The 17,775-nt window shown below is 42.1% G+C and overlaps 1 protein-coding gene and 1 pseudogene across 3 annotated transcripts in view; both read right to left on the bottom strand.

Annotated features, from left to right (window-relative positions):
- HOMER1 (homer scaffold protein 1) overlaps nt 1-17,775 on the bottom strand; it is a 966,005-nt gene that overhangs the window by 411,590 nt on the left and 536,640 nt on the right. The gene's annotated exons all lie outside the window — the stretch shown is intronic.
- Nucleotides 6,111-16,047, bottom strand: LOC146865444 (uncharacterized; annotated as a pseudogene).

The following is a 17,775-nucleotide window of genomic DNA, read 5'->3' as shown; positions in this document are numbered from 1 at the left end:
AGAGGCAATTTCACCCTTTGCCTGAAACTTGATTTATTCGAGGGAGCCTCTCTGCTGTAATTTCTGTACAACTTGGTTCCCAACATTTGTAGCAGGGTACATGGCTTCCAGAATCCAATGACTTCAGGGCTTTACAACTTGGGATTTTATTGGTCTCAACATTGGGAGGTGTTGGGGGAGGGTTTTTATCACATCAAGTAATTTGAGAATCTTGTAGTAGAATTTAAGCTCTGTAAATGACAGTTTTTCTGGTACCTGCAGTTGTGTCATGTCCTAGAATAATACAGTGCCCAATTGGTGGCCCTCTGCATGCTAATCACATTGAGACCATACTGCCTCCCCCCCCCCCTTCAGTAAACAGGACACCTCGTGGATCTATTATTATTTGTGGTAAAAACCTTGAAACACTTGATCCCACAGGGATAAACCTTCAAGCACTTCTTTAAATTGCGATCCCACAGGGAAAGTGATCTAGGACAACTAGTTGAGGTGGAACAGTGGCAAGTCATGTCGTTCCAAGAGTTGGCGATTTCAGTCTAGTTTATGTTGTATCCAATTTAAATTCCTGAAAAGAACCAACTATACCCCTAAACGCCTGGCTAAATTCCACTCCTTGACTTTCCAGTGATGCCATTCTGAAATAGATTTATTCCACAAGGCCTGGTCGTGCGCAATAATACAGACATACTGGCAGAAGGTTAAGGATTTTCTCACTAAGAATTGGAATTCTATAAAACTTACTCCGAAAGTTGATCTTCTTGGCATCATGAACGTATGGGAAGGCTCTGTGGGCAGACAGTCTGACAGATTTGGGAATCCCATTTGCCACATGAGAAATTTTCAATATCAGAATTAAAACAGGGCACCACCCTTAGCAGAATGGTTGACAGGCATGAATCATTGCTTTCAGAATCAAGAGTTAACCTATCAGGCGAAGCGATGCCCGGGCAACCACCACAAGCACATATGGCCCTTGGAGAGACTACTTTGGTGAAGCACTAAAGGAAGACCCGTAATGTAATGTAGGTCCTCACCTAACTCCATCGCAACAGCTGCCTGATTTAATTTTGTGCATACCATAGTTTGATGTCGGCAGAGTCTACTCTGTCTCCGATGTGGTCAAACCCCTCTGATGGCCCGATGGAGTAAGGGCTGTCGGAGGTTTGGCTATATGTCCACCTACCTAATTTAGATGGACAGACACATAGCTGTTTTTCAATGTCTGTTGTCGCCTGGAAAAACCTGGCTGTTAGGGGGCACTGAAGGAAACTCCCATGGCAAAGGGGACTTTAAAAAATATAGATTTCCAAAAAGAAAATCCTGCTTTGGGATTTTCTTTATAAAATGATTTAATTTTTTTTTTTTTTAACTCTGAAGTACAGATCTGTCTTGTTTGATGGAGCAGTCTGGCATAGTTGTAATGTGCTGACAGGAACTGCAATGACAGCCGTTCATATCAATGCTCGAAACGTCCGCTGGGCCAGTGGACATGTCATAATTTGGCAGGCGGCACCTCTGTCAGTCCAATGGATTGATTTACTCTGCTGCCCTGATGGAGGACGGACTGCCCACCAAATTATAAGTCAGGTCCTAAGCTTCTTAAGGTGCCCTCAATCTTTTGGTGATTTAGCAGTGGTACTGGTCATAGGCAGCTATTAGACACAGATGAAAGCTTACTTTTATAATTATTTTCAGGCAGCAGATGTTGATCCACTGTCTAAAGTCATGGAACCAGTTAGAGGTGGTTTCATTTCAAATTCCATTTTCTCGCTGCAGTGCAGACACAGCCTTGGTGTAAGGTGGTGGCTTTCCCAGAAGGTAGTGATGACTGAAGGGGGCTCCAAGTAGAGGCACAATGAAGTGTGAACACTCTGCACCTGGCTGTCAGCTTCCTTCCTGAATTAGTAACTATGGAAAGACAGAAGGGCAGGTCCTGTCAATAACCATCCTCATCATTAACAACAGAATCTGCTAACTCACACCCTCCTCTCCATCATCCTTTAAATGGTAGTGGACAGGAAGGGCTGTTAAGCCATACCCTGCTAAAAAGTCCTCCTAGAATTTCTGGGATCAGTCCTGGCTCCATCCTTCTTCCCTTTAAGTGTCTGTGTCTACCCTCCAGCTTACAAAATGCAGGCAGTAATGCAGGCAGTACCCTTCCATTGTCTCAATCAATTCCTCCACCTTGTAGCATGTTAAGCCAGGAATAATCCAGTATAGATCCCAATGGTCCAGCAAAGCAGGCTCTTATTATAAGGAGTCTTTTCATCATCTATTCTACACCATACAGACATGCACTCAGCATGAATGTGGAATGTCAGAGCAAGTGTTTGTATGTTACATCTAAGTGGAACTTCTACATGTGTGGGGTCAGTAGGCTGCACTCCCCCTAGATCAGAAAAAAGTCTCTGCTAAGGACTAATAATCAACAAAAATCATATGCTGCCACCACCGCTTAATTTAAAAAACCCAGGACCTAGACAGTAGTTTCATGTCAGAAAAGAGGACATGCTTGGTGCACCCCTTTAGGTCACAGACAGTGTTGTGGACCTAAGATTCACCAGGGACAAGCCTAGGCCTCAGCGCACACGCCAGATTAATGTGACAACTGGCCTGCACAAAAGGTATATTAAGAAATATGAATACTGCAACTTTATATGTGAAGACTCACTCCTCAAAGAGGAACACATAGGTTCCAAAATACATTGAGAGATAGAAGGTGGAAAAAGATAGCCTTAAATTAACACGCTTACCGTATAGGTTTACAACCTTATGAAGAACTTTTTTGATTAACTTTCATTATCTTGAGGAATATGCACGTATTAAGGTATTGTCTGGTAATATTTATGAATAAACTGGAAAACTTTAAAAATAAGCGCAATTTCACTTCGTCAACCAGTGTAGAATATCACAACTCCTTCCTATGAATCTGGGCATCCAGTTACCACGATAAACTAAACACAATCCTACACTCACTCATTTTAAATCAATTAAAAATTCTAAATATTTTACATGGTCAATGGCTGATGGACACTACTTGGTTTGGGCTTTCTTGTTTGTCTGACTCTTTGAAAAATAGCCAAGAAGAGCAAAAACTTTAGAACTTCGTTAAAAAAGTATGGATTCATGAAATGTACACCGTGAAATGTCAATCAAGGAGGACAATTGAGTCCATGTAGAGAGCTGAGATGCAAGAAAGGGGGTTTACTGCTTCAGGTAGGATTGTACACTTGCGCATGACCACATTTCTATTTCATGGTTGAATAGATTGCAAAGTCAAGGAAAGGGTACCATTATTAACAGGTGACATTGCAGCTGCCTTCTACAGATAAGTGAGCATGAATTAAACAAGCCACAGATGAGGCAGTGACTTAAAAATAGAACCCAGTCAGATAAGAGCTCATTTAGTTGAGCGTCACGTATTGGAATACAGTGTCCGTGAGCAGTAATACAGGAATAAATATGCATCAAAGACTTCATAGTGCTTTATAGCATTCAGCTCCTAGGACAAGTGGAGGAACATATGTTTCAAGAACATAAGAAACACCTTTTACAATTAAAAAGAACCAGTATGTGCACTGCAGAGGTAAAAATTACTTGCTATGATTTTTTCCAAGTCTCTTTTTTATTTTAAATTGGAGAAAGAAAACAAGGCTTAGTGACAGTGTTTGCGTAGTAAGAAACGTTTAATTTTTAACGAAAAAATATAGCATGCTGAGAGCATGAAGTCATTGCTATACAGAGATGATTTAAGAAAACATTTTTGCCTCAATTCTCTGAATAAATATATTGGTATAACACTATATTGCGTTATATCCAATTATACATGTTTTAATAGACAAATAATAGATTTTCCCCTATGACTGCAAGAGCAGAAAATTGACAGTATAACAGGGGTTACTTGAAAAAAATCCATTAGTGTGCACCCTCACCTAATGGAGCTGAATTAGGAGGGAGGGGCAGAAGAAAGAACAGCTACTAACCAGAGGCAAGCTGAGCCGACAAAATTCGGCAGAGACATAGTCTGCTAAATTGGTGAAGCAGTGCTTGCAACCAAATACTTCTTACCGAAAAGCTTCCATGATTTAGAGAGTTTCGGAAAATAACAGATGCAAAGGAGCTGCAGTTTGGATTATGTGACTGGTACAGCCAGTCTCTCACTGTTATCAGCAGACCCCGCACACTGAGGATTGTGTGAGCAGGAACCCTGGAGAACTGCAGGGTTTTACAGGATTCAAGCAAACACACAATAGTTTGAAGTCAAAACTCAAGGGTTCATTAAATCAATACAGACTTGTAGTTGCAAATGGAACCCACCAAACACATTTTGTAAATATTATTTTTCAAGAATTCAAATCTGTATGTACAGTTCTATTGTTCAAAAGAGAACATGCTGTACAGAATTTACATCGGAAATAGAAGACAATAGACCATCAAGACTAACAGCCTGATCCACAAATGGACACTGCTCCGTGATGAATATGCAACCATAAAGTGGCCAATGGGAAGACAACGACGAAAACACCAGCATAGGGAGAAGCAAAATCCAGAGAAAGTTTTTTGATTCACAAAAGTGAAGCAAATAGTTTTTTCCCCAGTTTTCCCTGGTTCCAAATCGTCCCTACCACATGCAGCAACTGTAGTAAGCAAACTGGTCGAGAGTTACTAAATTCATATCATCTGGTCAGGAATAGAAGATAACCGTAAGCAACCTGCATGACAGCCTCCAAAAATACTGCCATAAACGAACAAAAGTGAAATGAATGCGTTTACTTACCTACAACGAAAATCATTGACTTATTGTGAACGCCATTTCTATATGCCGACTTATTTATAATGTCCCTTCCTAACCATGATCAAAGCGCCAATGCTCGATTTTCATCTACAGCTGTACACAGAAGCGCAAATTGTTGCGAAATCATGTTCATTTTCACCTGTACCTTATGCATTTTTGCTAAATGACATCAATATCTATAATACTGCGCTTCAGTTCACGAAGGCCTCATGGTCTATGCTTGATAAGCATTTCCTGAGATACTTCCATCCCTATATAATCTTTGTGATCAACCCATCTAGAGTCTCCAAGAATGATAACAAAAGAGTGGACGTAAGCATGTTCAGAAACTAGCAAACCAGAGCACCTAATACTTTCTTAACCTAATTAAAAATGTGTTAATCTTCAAAACAGTTAGTCGTTGAAAGAGAACAAGCTAAGCCTGGATGCATGGTACAGATCTTCACAGGAAAATGGAGGGAACTGGAGGCTAGCACTACTATAAAGGCTACAATTCAGGGACGGCTCCTCAGTTTGAGTGGAAGAGCGTCGCCCCACTTAAAAATGCCCCCCAAAGCCCCAGAGATGAAAAATAAAATCGTAGTTAATACCATTTTATTTTTCATCCCCTCTCCCGAGCCGAGCATCAGGTTGGGGGCGGGCCGCTGCTAAGTGACAACAGAATGCCTTTTTGGCAGGCTGTCTTGCGACGGCCAGCCACACATGCGCACTTTAAACATCTCTAACTCAGCTGTCTTAAGACAACTGGGTTAGAGCAAGCCAAAGCCTCCAGAGTACTGTGGAGCTCCGAGTGAGGCCGCTTCCACCAATCCTAGCGCTGCTCTCACATTAGTGAGAGCAGCGCCAGGATTGGCCAAGGGAGTTTCAGCATCTGGCTTCTGTGAAGGCGAAAGAAGAGGTCCAGAGCGAGGACATCGCCAAGTTCGGTATGTTTTATTCCATTTTATTATTTTATTTTACACACGTGCAGCCCCCCCGGCCCTCCTTCCCGTAGATGCCGGCTGCCATTTCACTCTAAATCAAAAGTTAGGTGTTCGTTAGGTACAACAACCTGGAACAACCATATGATCAGAATGCTTGTGGTGTCAAATAGATGTAACAGTTATATATAGTGTACTTCTCGAGTACTTTAGCCTATTGATCGCCTAATTCCAGTATTATTTGCAAATTAGACAGGTTTTAAAACTTTACTGAAGCACAAGGTCACCCCACAAATCAGGTTTCTCTCAAAGTAGTAATAGTCAAACTGTAAGCGTCATATCACCTCTACAGCCTAAGAAGACCTCAGGAGCATTCAATACAAGTCACCAGAGGGTCATCCAAATGAATGAGACAGACCTGTGATGTGCAGTAGGTAACATAAAATGGAGCACACATTAGACGTCGAATCTTGAAAGCAGTAGCTATGACATTCAGGCACAAATAAACTACTGCATCCTTCAGATGGCTTAGTAGAACCACAGTAGACTCCTTCCTTCTTGGGCGCTGCTTTTTTAGGCTTTGCTGTTTTGGGTTTGGCTGCCCTTGGTTTCACTTTCTTGACGGGACTTTTTTTCTTGGCTAATTTTGACTTCACAGTTTTGGCTTTCGCTGGACTCTTGGGAACTTTCTCGGCCAGGGCAGCTTTGGGCTTCTTGGGACTCTTTGCTGCCACTGGTTTCTTTACCTTCTCTGTGCTCTTCTTGGCCTGTGTGGGAGCCTTTTTGGGCTTCTTTGCAGAAGCAGCAGCTTTCTTGACTGCCGGTTTCTTGTTCTTGGCAGCAGTCTTCTTGGCTGCCTTCTTGCGCTCCTACTGCTTCTTGTTCACCTTGAAGGATCCGGAGGCCATGGTGCCCTTCAGATGAGCTAGGGCGCCTTTGCTGACCAGGCTCTTGAGGGTAGCCTTAACTCTGCTCTTGTTCTTGTCCACACTGTATCTGCCAGTGCTCAGAGCCTTCTTGAGAGCCACCACGGAGACTCCCTTTCTCTCGGTTGAGGCGGTTACAGCTACTTTTTGAGGGATGTTTTAGTGGGAGGAGCTGCACCAGCTGGTGTGGTTTCAGCCACTGTACAGCAAGCTTAACACTGGCACCGTCACAGATCAGACATGTCCCTACAAGCTAAAGAAATGAAATGAGTAGTACATTTCCGCACTTAGAAAATGTCAAATGAATGGTGAAACGAGTGAACAGATGGTTTTTAAAAATATTAAGATCTAAACATTGTGGATAGAGGTGGTAGAAGATTAAAGAATTTATTTGTAACGATGAGCAGGTTATGTATGTGGAACACTACTTAAATTGACAGCAGTGAGGTCCTTTCTCACCCCTGTCCAAGTTAGAATGGATCTAGTGCGATTAAAAGGATAATGAAGCTCTCCATGTGAAGAAATGAAAATGATCTTCATCACTCTTCCTCTAACACAAATGAAGGCAGTATTGGATAGAGCTTTTCCGGAAGATGTTGTCACTTTAGTAATGTTGCAAGAGAGACAAGCGCAAATGTCCCTCTCATGCAGGTAACACCCCTTATCAGAGTTACTAACCGACAACTCCATGTCTGGTTGGAGCACAGGATATGCTTCACGAGGAACATGACTAGGTGAGTGGTATAAAGAAGGGTGTCCAAGACCTAAGAGTACTGAAATCCGCATGAAGGTAATTTGTCCTTGTTCTGACATTCTTGGCTTACTTCCAACGTGGTCGGATTACATAGTCCTAAAATGCTGACAGGGGAAGACAGCATATACCTGACCTTTGGGTACAAGCGCACAGGTTGTAGAGACCTTCGTGGCCAAAGACTTCATCCTTACAAGGAGATGCACAAGAGAATAAATGAATGCCTATAAACAATATGGAGTAGACCAAGCAGTTGGACGCACACATTTCTGCAAATAAGAATCAGCCTTGGGAAAGGTACAGCTTTAGCCATCATGGAATGTTAAGCTTATGCTACTCTTTTGTGGTATGCCTTGTGTAGTCATGATACTATCCAGCTAGCAAGAGTACGTCTGCTGCCTTGTGACCTTGAGTGAGACTATCAATAGTAATGAAAAGGTGATCAGAACTCTGAAAGATAATAATTTTCTCCAGATAGAGTTCGAGGAGTCTGGAACCACGTAGATTGTGAAAATCAGCAATCACAAAGAAGAATAGAGAACCATTCCCTCCTGCTTAATCGGGAGATACAGAGAGTAAGGAACTCTGGGGAGTTACTGCTGGGGCACCTAATCAGGTATGAAACCCAATTAGCTTAGCCAGACGAGGCTATGAGCACCATATCCAAATTGTTTGAATTTTTGACTTTATGGAGAGTCTTGTCAAACAGGAGGAGTGGGTGCAAAGACCGAGAACAATCCAGATGACGTGCATTCCCTTGTAAATGCTCTTCTGCACATACATGAGACGATAAGGGAGTACACTAGAGCTACAACACAGGAGGAGGAGATGTTACCTAATGTTCTGAGCTGCTGTGTTTGGAACAGAGTTACAATTTCGGCTGCTGGCGTCAGCTCCACATACTGTGATTGTGGGCACTCACTCACTCACTCTCCCTGTGCCTAAAAAAAAAATGAATTTAACCTTGTGTAACATAATCTGGTGCTCGCGTAGAGTGATCTAATGCCCCCTGTCTAGTTTGCTCTATATTACAAAGTGATGCTGAGTGATACTGAGGTGGTGCTGAGTCATGCTGCGGCGGTGCTGAGTCATGCAGTTGTGCTGAGTAATGCTGAGATGGTGGTGCTGCACTGGTGCTCATGCGGTGCTCTGATGGTGCTGAGTTGGTACTGTGCTGAGGTGACGCTGCGCTAACACTGAGGTGCTGCTGTGGTGCTGCGTTGGTGCTGAATTACTGCTGAGGTGGGGCTGCGCCGGTAGTGGTACCCTGATGTGGAGGTGGTGTTGTGCTGATGCTGAAGTTGTGCTGTGCCAATGCTGAGGTGGTGCTGTGCTGATGCTGAGGTGGTGCTGCGCTGATCCTATGCTGGTGCTGAGTGATGCGGAGGGAGTGCTGAGTGATGCTTTGGTGGTGCTGAGTTATGCAGAGTTGCTGCTGCGCTGGTGGTGCTGCATTGGTGGTGAGGTGATGCCGCACGGGTGCTGAGGGGGTGCTGCACTAATCCTGAAGTGCTGCTGCGTTGGTGCGGAGTTGCTGTGGAGGTGGTGCTGCCTTGATACTGTTGTGGGGCTGCACTGGTGCTGAGTTGGTGCTGCGCTGGTGTTGGTGCATTGATGCAGAGGTTGTGCTGTGGTGATGTTGAATGATGCTGAGGAGATACTGCACTGGTGCCGAGCTGCTGCTGCTGAGGTAGGGCTGCACTGATGGTGGGATAGGGCTGCACTGATGGTGGGATGGGGCTGCACTGATGCTGAGGTGGTGCTACACTGGTGCAGAGGTAGTGCTGTGGTGGTGTGCTGGTGCTTGGGTTGTGCTGCACTGGGGCTGAGGTGGTGCTGCGCTAGGGCTGAATGATGCTGATGTTGTGCTGTGCTGGTGTTGTGGTGGTGCTCAGGTGGTGCTGAGTGATGCTCAGGTGCTGCTGCGGTGGTGCTGCTGAAGTGGTGCTGAGTGGCGCTTAATAGTGCTGAAGTGGTGCTGCGCTGATGCTGAAGTGGTGTTGCACTGTCTTCTTGTAGGATATATTGTTAAGTAACTTTACAATAATGCCGCGTTTGGAGAGCACGAGGAGGCATCTGATGTAATTGGTTTTATTTCACCAACGAATGAAACCTAAAAGAAAGCATCAAAAGTTGAAAGCATGCAACTTAAAGCTGCTTCCATTTTCATAAATGGAGCAATAACAGCCTGTTTACCTCTTTAATCGTATACTCCAAAAAAAGGCTGTCAAAAGCACAATGTAAAAATGTTGATTCTACTGTCTGCCGTCTCCTTAAAATACACTTCCATTAAGTAAGTATATTATTTATGGTTTGGACATTTGAGCTAATAAAACCAAAAATGTTATAGGATCAAAAATAACAGCCTCTGGCTAAAAAGCTCTTGTGAAACCAAAGACAGTGGAAAACAAGATAAAGACATGATTTGCAGCTCTCGGCTTAGAATGTTCGGAAAGCCAAACAAGCCCAGGCAAAAGAAAAAATTGTGCGCCGATAGTGAAGTGATCCATGTAACAGGGCTTGTCTCCAGTGCGTGACAAAAACAGCAAAAGGAGGGACAAATGTAAACTATTCACCAACAAAAACAATGGAATTCCGAAAGGCACATGAAGGAACAAATGAAGACGGATGGGCGTTCTGAAAGCCCATACAGTAGATACAGCATGTCTCGAGAGACATCGCATTGCTGTCTAGGCGAGACCTAAAAACTATTGATTGCCCTCTATTACACATAAATCTATTTCAGGGCATACCAATTTGAGAAAAAGGAAATAGAAGGAAAATACTAGTCATTTGCCATTTGTGCACAGCAGAATTCCGAATGCACATGGTGTTTGTTTGAAAATTGCTTTTATTCTTTACATTAAAATCAAACAATGTTTCGAATCATCGAGTCCCGAAACTGAAAAGCCAGTTGAAACAGTGAATGCCAATTTGTTGTGCAGTGCTTGTTTAAACTGAATATTAGATGATTTATGTGAAGTTCCTTCACAACAATTTGGGAATGTCCAGGTCCTAGCAGTGAGTGCTGCAGCCTTTCACTTGATTCTGCCACGCTTCAGAGTCCATATATAAGACTGAGAGAGCTGAAGAAGTCGGGTTTTTTACCCTTTAACAAAGCTGGTGTGAGGACTGCCACTAAGCCAGAAGGTGCCTAATTCTGCTTTCCTTACTGAAACTTTAGATGATAGTTTAAAAAAAGTGGGCCTACAGGATATAGCCAAGTTTAGCATATGCCTGCTTTGTAAGTTTCAAATGTGTGTTTTAGAAGCTTATAAATACATATACACTTGCCTAAAATCAGAGGCCTGCAAGGAGATAAGCTTCCTTTTTTACAAACTGCCCCCCTTCCCTTAATTGCACGACACTTAGTTTCACGTTTTTTACAATTGGGGTTCTTCAGCAGGGATGATATTTAGGTCACCTATGGCATTGCCCAGATCTTGTACCTTAGTTCCCAGTCATTCAATTGGTGTTCTCCTCAGTACTCTTGGATGTCATGGGCATGAGAGCTCTCTCATGTCAGCTGAAAGTTGCATCATGTATGTTTTGTGGTGCTCTGATGCACCTTGAATTGTGGCCACTCTCATTCCTTTCCTAGAATCTTCCGAGAGTCTTAATACCCATTCTCTCCAGTCAGGGAACTCGATTTCGCATCTAAGCGACAAGCAGCTTCAGTTCTCCCCTCTTGGAGTGGAACGGATACGTAGTGCATTGGCCAAGTCCAGGATCACATATGTCTAGTATCTTGGGATGCTAGTCTGAAACATTTTATCCACAGGTCTTAGCACCTTTTTCAATATGACTACACTGCAGTTTAGAACAACACAAAAAGATGATGGACGATATGCTGAACATGGTCAAACAGTCACATACAATATTGAGATCTTGGCTTAACTAAATCCATTGTTTTTTGCTCACCATGGTATTCCAGTTTAGACCCAGCCATATGCAAATCAGTCTTGACCCTGCTCCCCATGGTAATAGTCCAACCCGAAATACCAAGCCTCGTCCTCCATGGACCAGAAACAAGAGCTCAGATCCAAACTCTCACGTGAAGCTTTGCAACTCTGTTCCCAGTGAAGGTAAGGGTTGCAAAGATGCTGACCGGTGGCTCCAAAAAGTGGGAGAGCTAGTTCAAAAGAAGATCACAAATAAATAAGTATTTAGGCCATGTTACAGATCGCCCTTTCCAATTCTTGAGGTAGAAGGTACCAGCACAGTAATCCTGCTTTCACTGCCTGGCTCAAAGAAAAACAGGAAGGCATCTATTGATTACATTAAAAATCATTATGTGGCAAATTCTATTCAGCAAACGCCCCTTGACATCAAGATGCCTTAGTAATAGAACCACACATTTCTACTCTGAAGAAACTACCCCTAAAAGAATACAGCAATGCTGAGATCCTGAGTCCCATTGAAGGGACTGCAGAGCAAGCTAAGGGGCAGATGTTCGACCATTCCATTTTGCCAGTCGCAAATTGCAACGTTTTTCGACTCACAATTTACGGCTCGCAAAATGGAATGTACAATAGTGTCTAAGACACTGTTTATGATTCCTAATGGGATCGGAAATGACATGCCTCATCAATATTCGTGAGGCAGTTCACAATTTAAGACCCTTTGGGAATGGCCAACACTCGCAGGAATGGTAGCCTGCTGGGGTCAGCAGACTACCATGTCTGCGACTGCTTTTTCAATAAAGCAGGTTTCTTTTTATTAATGCAGCTTGTTTTCCTTAAAGGAAAACGGGATGCATTTAAAAAGAAAAATGAAACATTTGTTTAATTTTTTACCATTAGGCAGTGGTCAGTGGGGCCACTGCCTGCTCTTAAAAAGTATTTTTGCATCCATTCACAAAGGGGAAACCTTCCCATTTACAAGTGGCTTACCACCTAATTGAAGTAGGCGTTAAACTGTAACTGTTTTGCAACCGCACATACCATTCGGACTCACTATTCAGAAGGGACGGCCTTCGCATGCCTCTTCCTAATAGCAACTCGTAAACACTATTTTGCAAGTCATAGACTTACAAAATTGTGTTTGTACATACCATCACCCTTTTTTGCGGTCGCAACCGGGTCAAATAATTTAAACCACATTTAAAGTTATTGCCAATGGCTTTAAACAACTCTCAAAACAAGTGTACACGATAAGTGCCATACTGTCATCAGCCCTTCATCTCCTAAAGGAAGAATTAAATCTTTTACAACATGAACATGCTCAGATGCGAACAATTCTTTAGCTAAACTGAGCGTTACAAACATTAAAATCTGGTAAAGTGAAGTGGAAGGTTATAAATCAAAATGCATATTCAAACCTTATAATCTGACTTTCACCGAAACAATGATGGCTGAGAAAGCAGCCATATACACCCTTTTACTTATATGGAAATAGAACATACCCTGTTCTCTGTGGCAAACGATCCACATATTATATGGCTCCTACATGTAGTAATCTTCTTGCCCATTACCGTCCTTCACTTCCACTACTATAAGAAATACGGGTCCTTGGGATTGTATGTAAACATACACAACACTTTTGTTCATCATGCATGGGAGTTTCCATATGAATTTCTTTGTTACACTAAAGACAATCCCACATTCATAAGCGGAGCTGGATGTACTAATCCTCAAGGTTATATACTTATTTTCGATTGCATTTCACTGCATGGAGCTTGCAACCCTTTATTAGCAGGTCTGAATATAAGTTATTGTCTACACCTGTTCCATTCGTCCCTTTATACCATTCTTAGTAACAGTTCTCATCTTAAAGAATACATTACACATGCAGCAATGTGACCATCCAGTTCTCCTACATGTTAACTGTACAAAGAACTATAAAGTTTTGGAGGACATCCTGCTCCACTGAAGTTATTTGCAAATACTCCTTGGCCTGAAATAGATATGGTTAATATGAGCTCTGATAAAGTAAACAAACTTGTTGTGTTATCCCTCTGTGCAAGTTTGTTCCCCTTTTGTTCTGTTACATTGCATTGAATAAATTTAATAAAATAAAAAAAAACTTGTTGCAATAATGAAGAAAGTGGGGTCCTTAACCTAACCAGCAAAAACGTTTGCCTTACAAACTGCCTTCTCTGCATTACAGATTCTAAAACTCTTACGTACTCAGTTTCTAACTAATTTTGCTGATCTGCTGTACAACAGGCATAATGCACTTTTTCCAGGAGCATTCGATCTGACATGCAGACTGGTTTTAAGACTGTGTTTGGGCTCATTCCTTCATTTATGTTATTCTCAATGGCCGTAATATGCTTTGATGCCTACTTGTTTATATTCTGTGTGGTTACCATTCACATTTTATGGACTAGGCCATTTGTATGTTACTCATTTACTAAAGAGAGTTGGGAGTTCCGTATCTGTCCCTGAATTTATTTTATGGGACTGATCATTGCCAATAAACACTTCCTGCTCAACATTTCTCAGTGTGTTTTGTATGGGTTTCAGTCTAACTGCATTTCTGATTCAGAACCTATCAGTAATAGCTCTTATATTATGTGAGGTTCATTATTGTCTTTCTCTAACTCATGATTTGTTGTGGGATACAGTATACTGGCTCTGTTTAAGCAACTTTGTCTCTGATCTGCGTATGGAACATTCCAGATACTATTCTAGAAATAGGCCTTTGACAGGTACAAGCTGGGTGGGCTGATGATGTGGAGATGTGAATGGGGACAGAAGCCTGCAATTCAAAGCAGAAATAAGGCCAGAGTATATAATAACTGTGTGTATCAGTTTTTACTGATTTACACATAGAAATACAGACAGAAAACAAACTATTTTCATGTCTGTATTTATTTGTAAATATGGAAAAGTACAGAACATAGGTTTTCCTTTGGACAATTCTCACTACTATCAATCATGCTTGCTAAGTCAATAGCAATGCAGACTTACAGTTAGGAGATTTAAAAAAGAAATAAAGACTTCCTAATGAAGCTCAAATAACTGCAGCAGTACACCTGTTTAAGCTGCTCTACAATGCAAATGAATTCAGAGGACAATCGTACTGTAAATGACTAAAACTCATTTGAAATTCAAACGTGAGTAAACATTCGTCGGTTAAATAAATGTGGAAATATGTCACTTGCAGCTCAATATTTTACACCTATCACAAAAATATGCATCAAAAAACAAAAACAAATATGGATCAATATTGACGTAAATGTTAAAACCAGGTGCTCTAATTATAATCAAAAGTTCCTTGTAAATATTGAGGAAGGAATGCCCAGTGTTGACAATGTTATTATACACATTGAACACTGGAGGCCATGGGACCTCTATATTGGTTAAAGATATTGCTAAGGACATGAAGGGGTAAAACAGTGAACAAATACACTTAAGACCCTAGAGTGGGTGAAAAAAACAACTGGTGATGGAGTTTCTCAGAAACCATGAGGAGAAAACCATTCTTCAAGGCACAAACAAATATGAAAAGTAAGGCTTGAAGGAGTACATAACAGCTCAATAAATGTAGTTTGCTGAATGGGTTGAGAATCAACCTCTAGTACTGGTTGGGAAGCAGAAACCAAGTTGTACTGGTAACAAAACTGGCTATTCTATTTTATCTTTTATATCGGTTCTTTTGTCATGCTCTTTTGCTGATCATTGCAAACACAAGGCGCTACCAACGAAGGACCTAACATGGAAATCTAGTCCTGGGAGTTAGAGGTCACTGACTTTCAATCTATACTGCAATATTCAGGGACTAGTGAAAGGTTTGGATTCTCCCATACTACCTAGTAGAAGCAGCACTGGATCCAGGCACCATTTGCCCCTAAGTACCACGACCATTGTGGGAGAGCGATTTCAGCTCCATGGAAAGGTTCTGGCCTCGGCTTATCTACCCCAAATAGGCAATATTTTGAGGACACTGATAAATACGAAAAAACAGTAGGAGAGAAAGGGTTCAGTTGCTTGGGGTACTCCTAGTCCCCTGGAGCAAAATTAGACAAACAATAGAAGGAGTACACCCTTAAAGGTAAATTAATGCCTAGGGGATGGAGAGGTGCACTGGAAAGAAAGGCTTATCCTTTCTAATAGAAGACCCCTCACTCACCAACCTAGTTGGTGACATGCTTCATCATCGGGGTCCCACCCGGATAACCGAGTGTCATCCGGGTGTGCTGCGACACCTGACTACAGTGGAGCTGGTTTTTAGTGTGGTGCAAGTGCATGAAGTGATTTTAAAAATTGGTCAGATTTAACTCACTATCAAAAAATTGTTTAATCATGGAGCAACTGAACAATATTAAAAAGGAATGGCGAGATACCGTGTAAGGTTAAATTGACCTAAGGTATCAAAAAAGTGAAGTGAAAAAGTGGTAAAATAGGTCTACATGTTTCAACCTTGAGGGTAGTTATCAAGGTTTTCGTCAGGACCGATGCTAACCAGGGCGGTCTACACGCGCTAAGGTGTACCCTACCCTTGGCTAGAATTTAAAAAGACCTCCTGTAATTTACAGTGGGGTAATCCTTGCTTTTAATTCTCAAGGGGAAATACCTGTTGGAAAAAAGAGAAGGAAACAATATATACATAACAAAATATGTTCTGTACTCCGCTTCGTTGCAAGCTCCTCTCAATCGTCATCCAATATTATTTGTAACGTTGTTGTATGTGACTCAACTCACCAGTCATACTGATTAGTCACATACAGTGAATATATATCACCGTGCTTCGTTGTGTCTCACGAAACGTAAACACTGAATCGGGCTTACATTCACCCGTGATCACTCCATGTATCCGAATGAAACACACAAGTGATATTTTGCACTCACAAGGAAAATACCGGGGTGCACATAAAGAGGTGACGAGTGGTCAGGTGACTAGCACGGGTGCCATTCGTCCCCCATGAGAACACACATAGCCAGTATCTAATTACTACCGACGGCGGCGTCCTAAGTTACAATTAGAAGTGCTCCACAGCATAGAATCACTCTCGGAGACATGCGTGCGTGAACAGAAAATCAGGGACAAAACTGAGGGGAAGGTAAAAAGGCCAGAAGGACCTGGATAACTACCCTCAAGGTTGAAACATGTAGACCTATTTCACCACTTTTTCACTTCACTTTTTTGATACCTTAGGTCAATTTAACCTTACACGGTAACTCGCCATTCCTTTTTAATATTGTTCAGTTGCTCCATGATTAAACAATTTTTTTGATAGTGAGTTAAATCTGACCAATTTTTAAAATCACTTCATGCACTTGCACCACACTAAAAAACCAGCTCCACTGTAGTCAGGTGTCGCAGCACACCCGGATGACACTCGGTTATCCGGGTGGGACCCCGATGATGAAGCATGTCACCAACTAGGTTGGTGAGTGAGGGGTCTTCTATTAGAAAGGATAAGCCTTTCTTTCCAGTGCACCTCTCCATCCCCATGGCATTAATTTACCTTTAAGGGTGTACTCCTTCTATTGTTTGTCTAATTTTTCTCCAGGGGACTAGCAGTACCCCAAGCAACTGAACCCTTTCTCTCCTACTGTTTTTTCGAGTTTAGGCAGCGCACAGCTGCTAGACATACAATTCTTTGTCTTTCTCATCATATTGAGTACTCTTGAACTGTGTGTGACCATGGGCGAAAATCAGGGACTTTCATACTCCACAGAAGAAGTGGATGCTATCCTGGCGGACCCCTCTTTATTTGCTGATGCCAGTATAGCACAAACTATCTCACAGACCACATACTGGGAGAAACTCACTGAAATGAAACGGAACAGAATAAGAACCATACTGCACGGAACTATCCTGAAGGAATACTTAAGAAACAATATGGCACCAAAGGGTCTTCTAGTCACGAATGCACCACGGATCTTTTTAGATGACCCCACCTTTAGAAAGGATTGGGCACAAATCGCGTGGCATTGCACACGTGACTGGATTGTGTTGATTATAAAAACTGCTCTACGACTTTCAGAGACAATACTAATTGAAATCCAACTTACTGAAAGCCATATAAAGACAAGTATATCAGGATACAAAAAAAGACTGGATGAAATTAACAAGGAGATGAATGAGTATAAAGACAACCTTACTCAACAAAAAGTACAGAAATTTCAGAAAGATCTGAAACGGTTCTCTTACGTAAAATGTTACCCACATTCAGATCCTGACTATATCCCTCCAAATAGATTAGACCAGGACTCGGAGGCATCCAGCAATGATTCTACTGCTAGCAGCAATTCGAGCACAAGCAGTTACCGACAGAAACAAAGAGGAAGGAACAGGACTCAGGGTAACTGGCCCACCTTCAACACCCAAATGATGCCGAACTTTCAAGGGCCTTTCAATCAGCCACAACATTATCCAATGTATGGATGGCAACCACCCTTCCCACAACCCCTGTTCCCACCAAATTCATAT

The sequence above is a fragment of the Triturus cristatus genome, chromosome 2_1 (genome assembly GCF_964204655.1).
Source record: "Triturus cristatus chromosome 2_1, aTriCri1.1, whole genome shotgun sequence".
NCBI classification, from domain to species: domain Eukaryota; kingdom Metazoa; phylum Chordata; class Amphibia; order Caudata; family Salamandridae; genus Triturus; species Triturus cristatus.
Note: the sequence above shows the minus strand (reverse complement) of the source record. Positions and strands in the feature narration are given on the sequence as shown.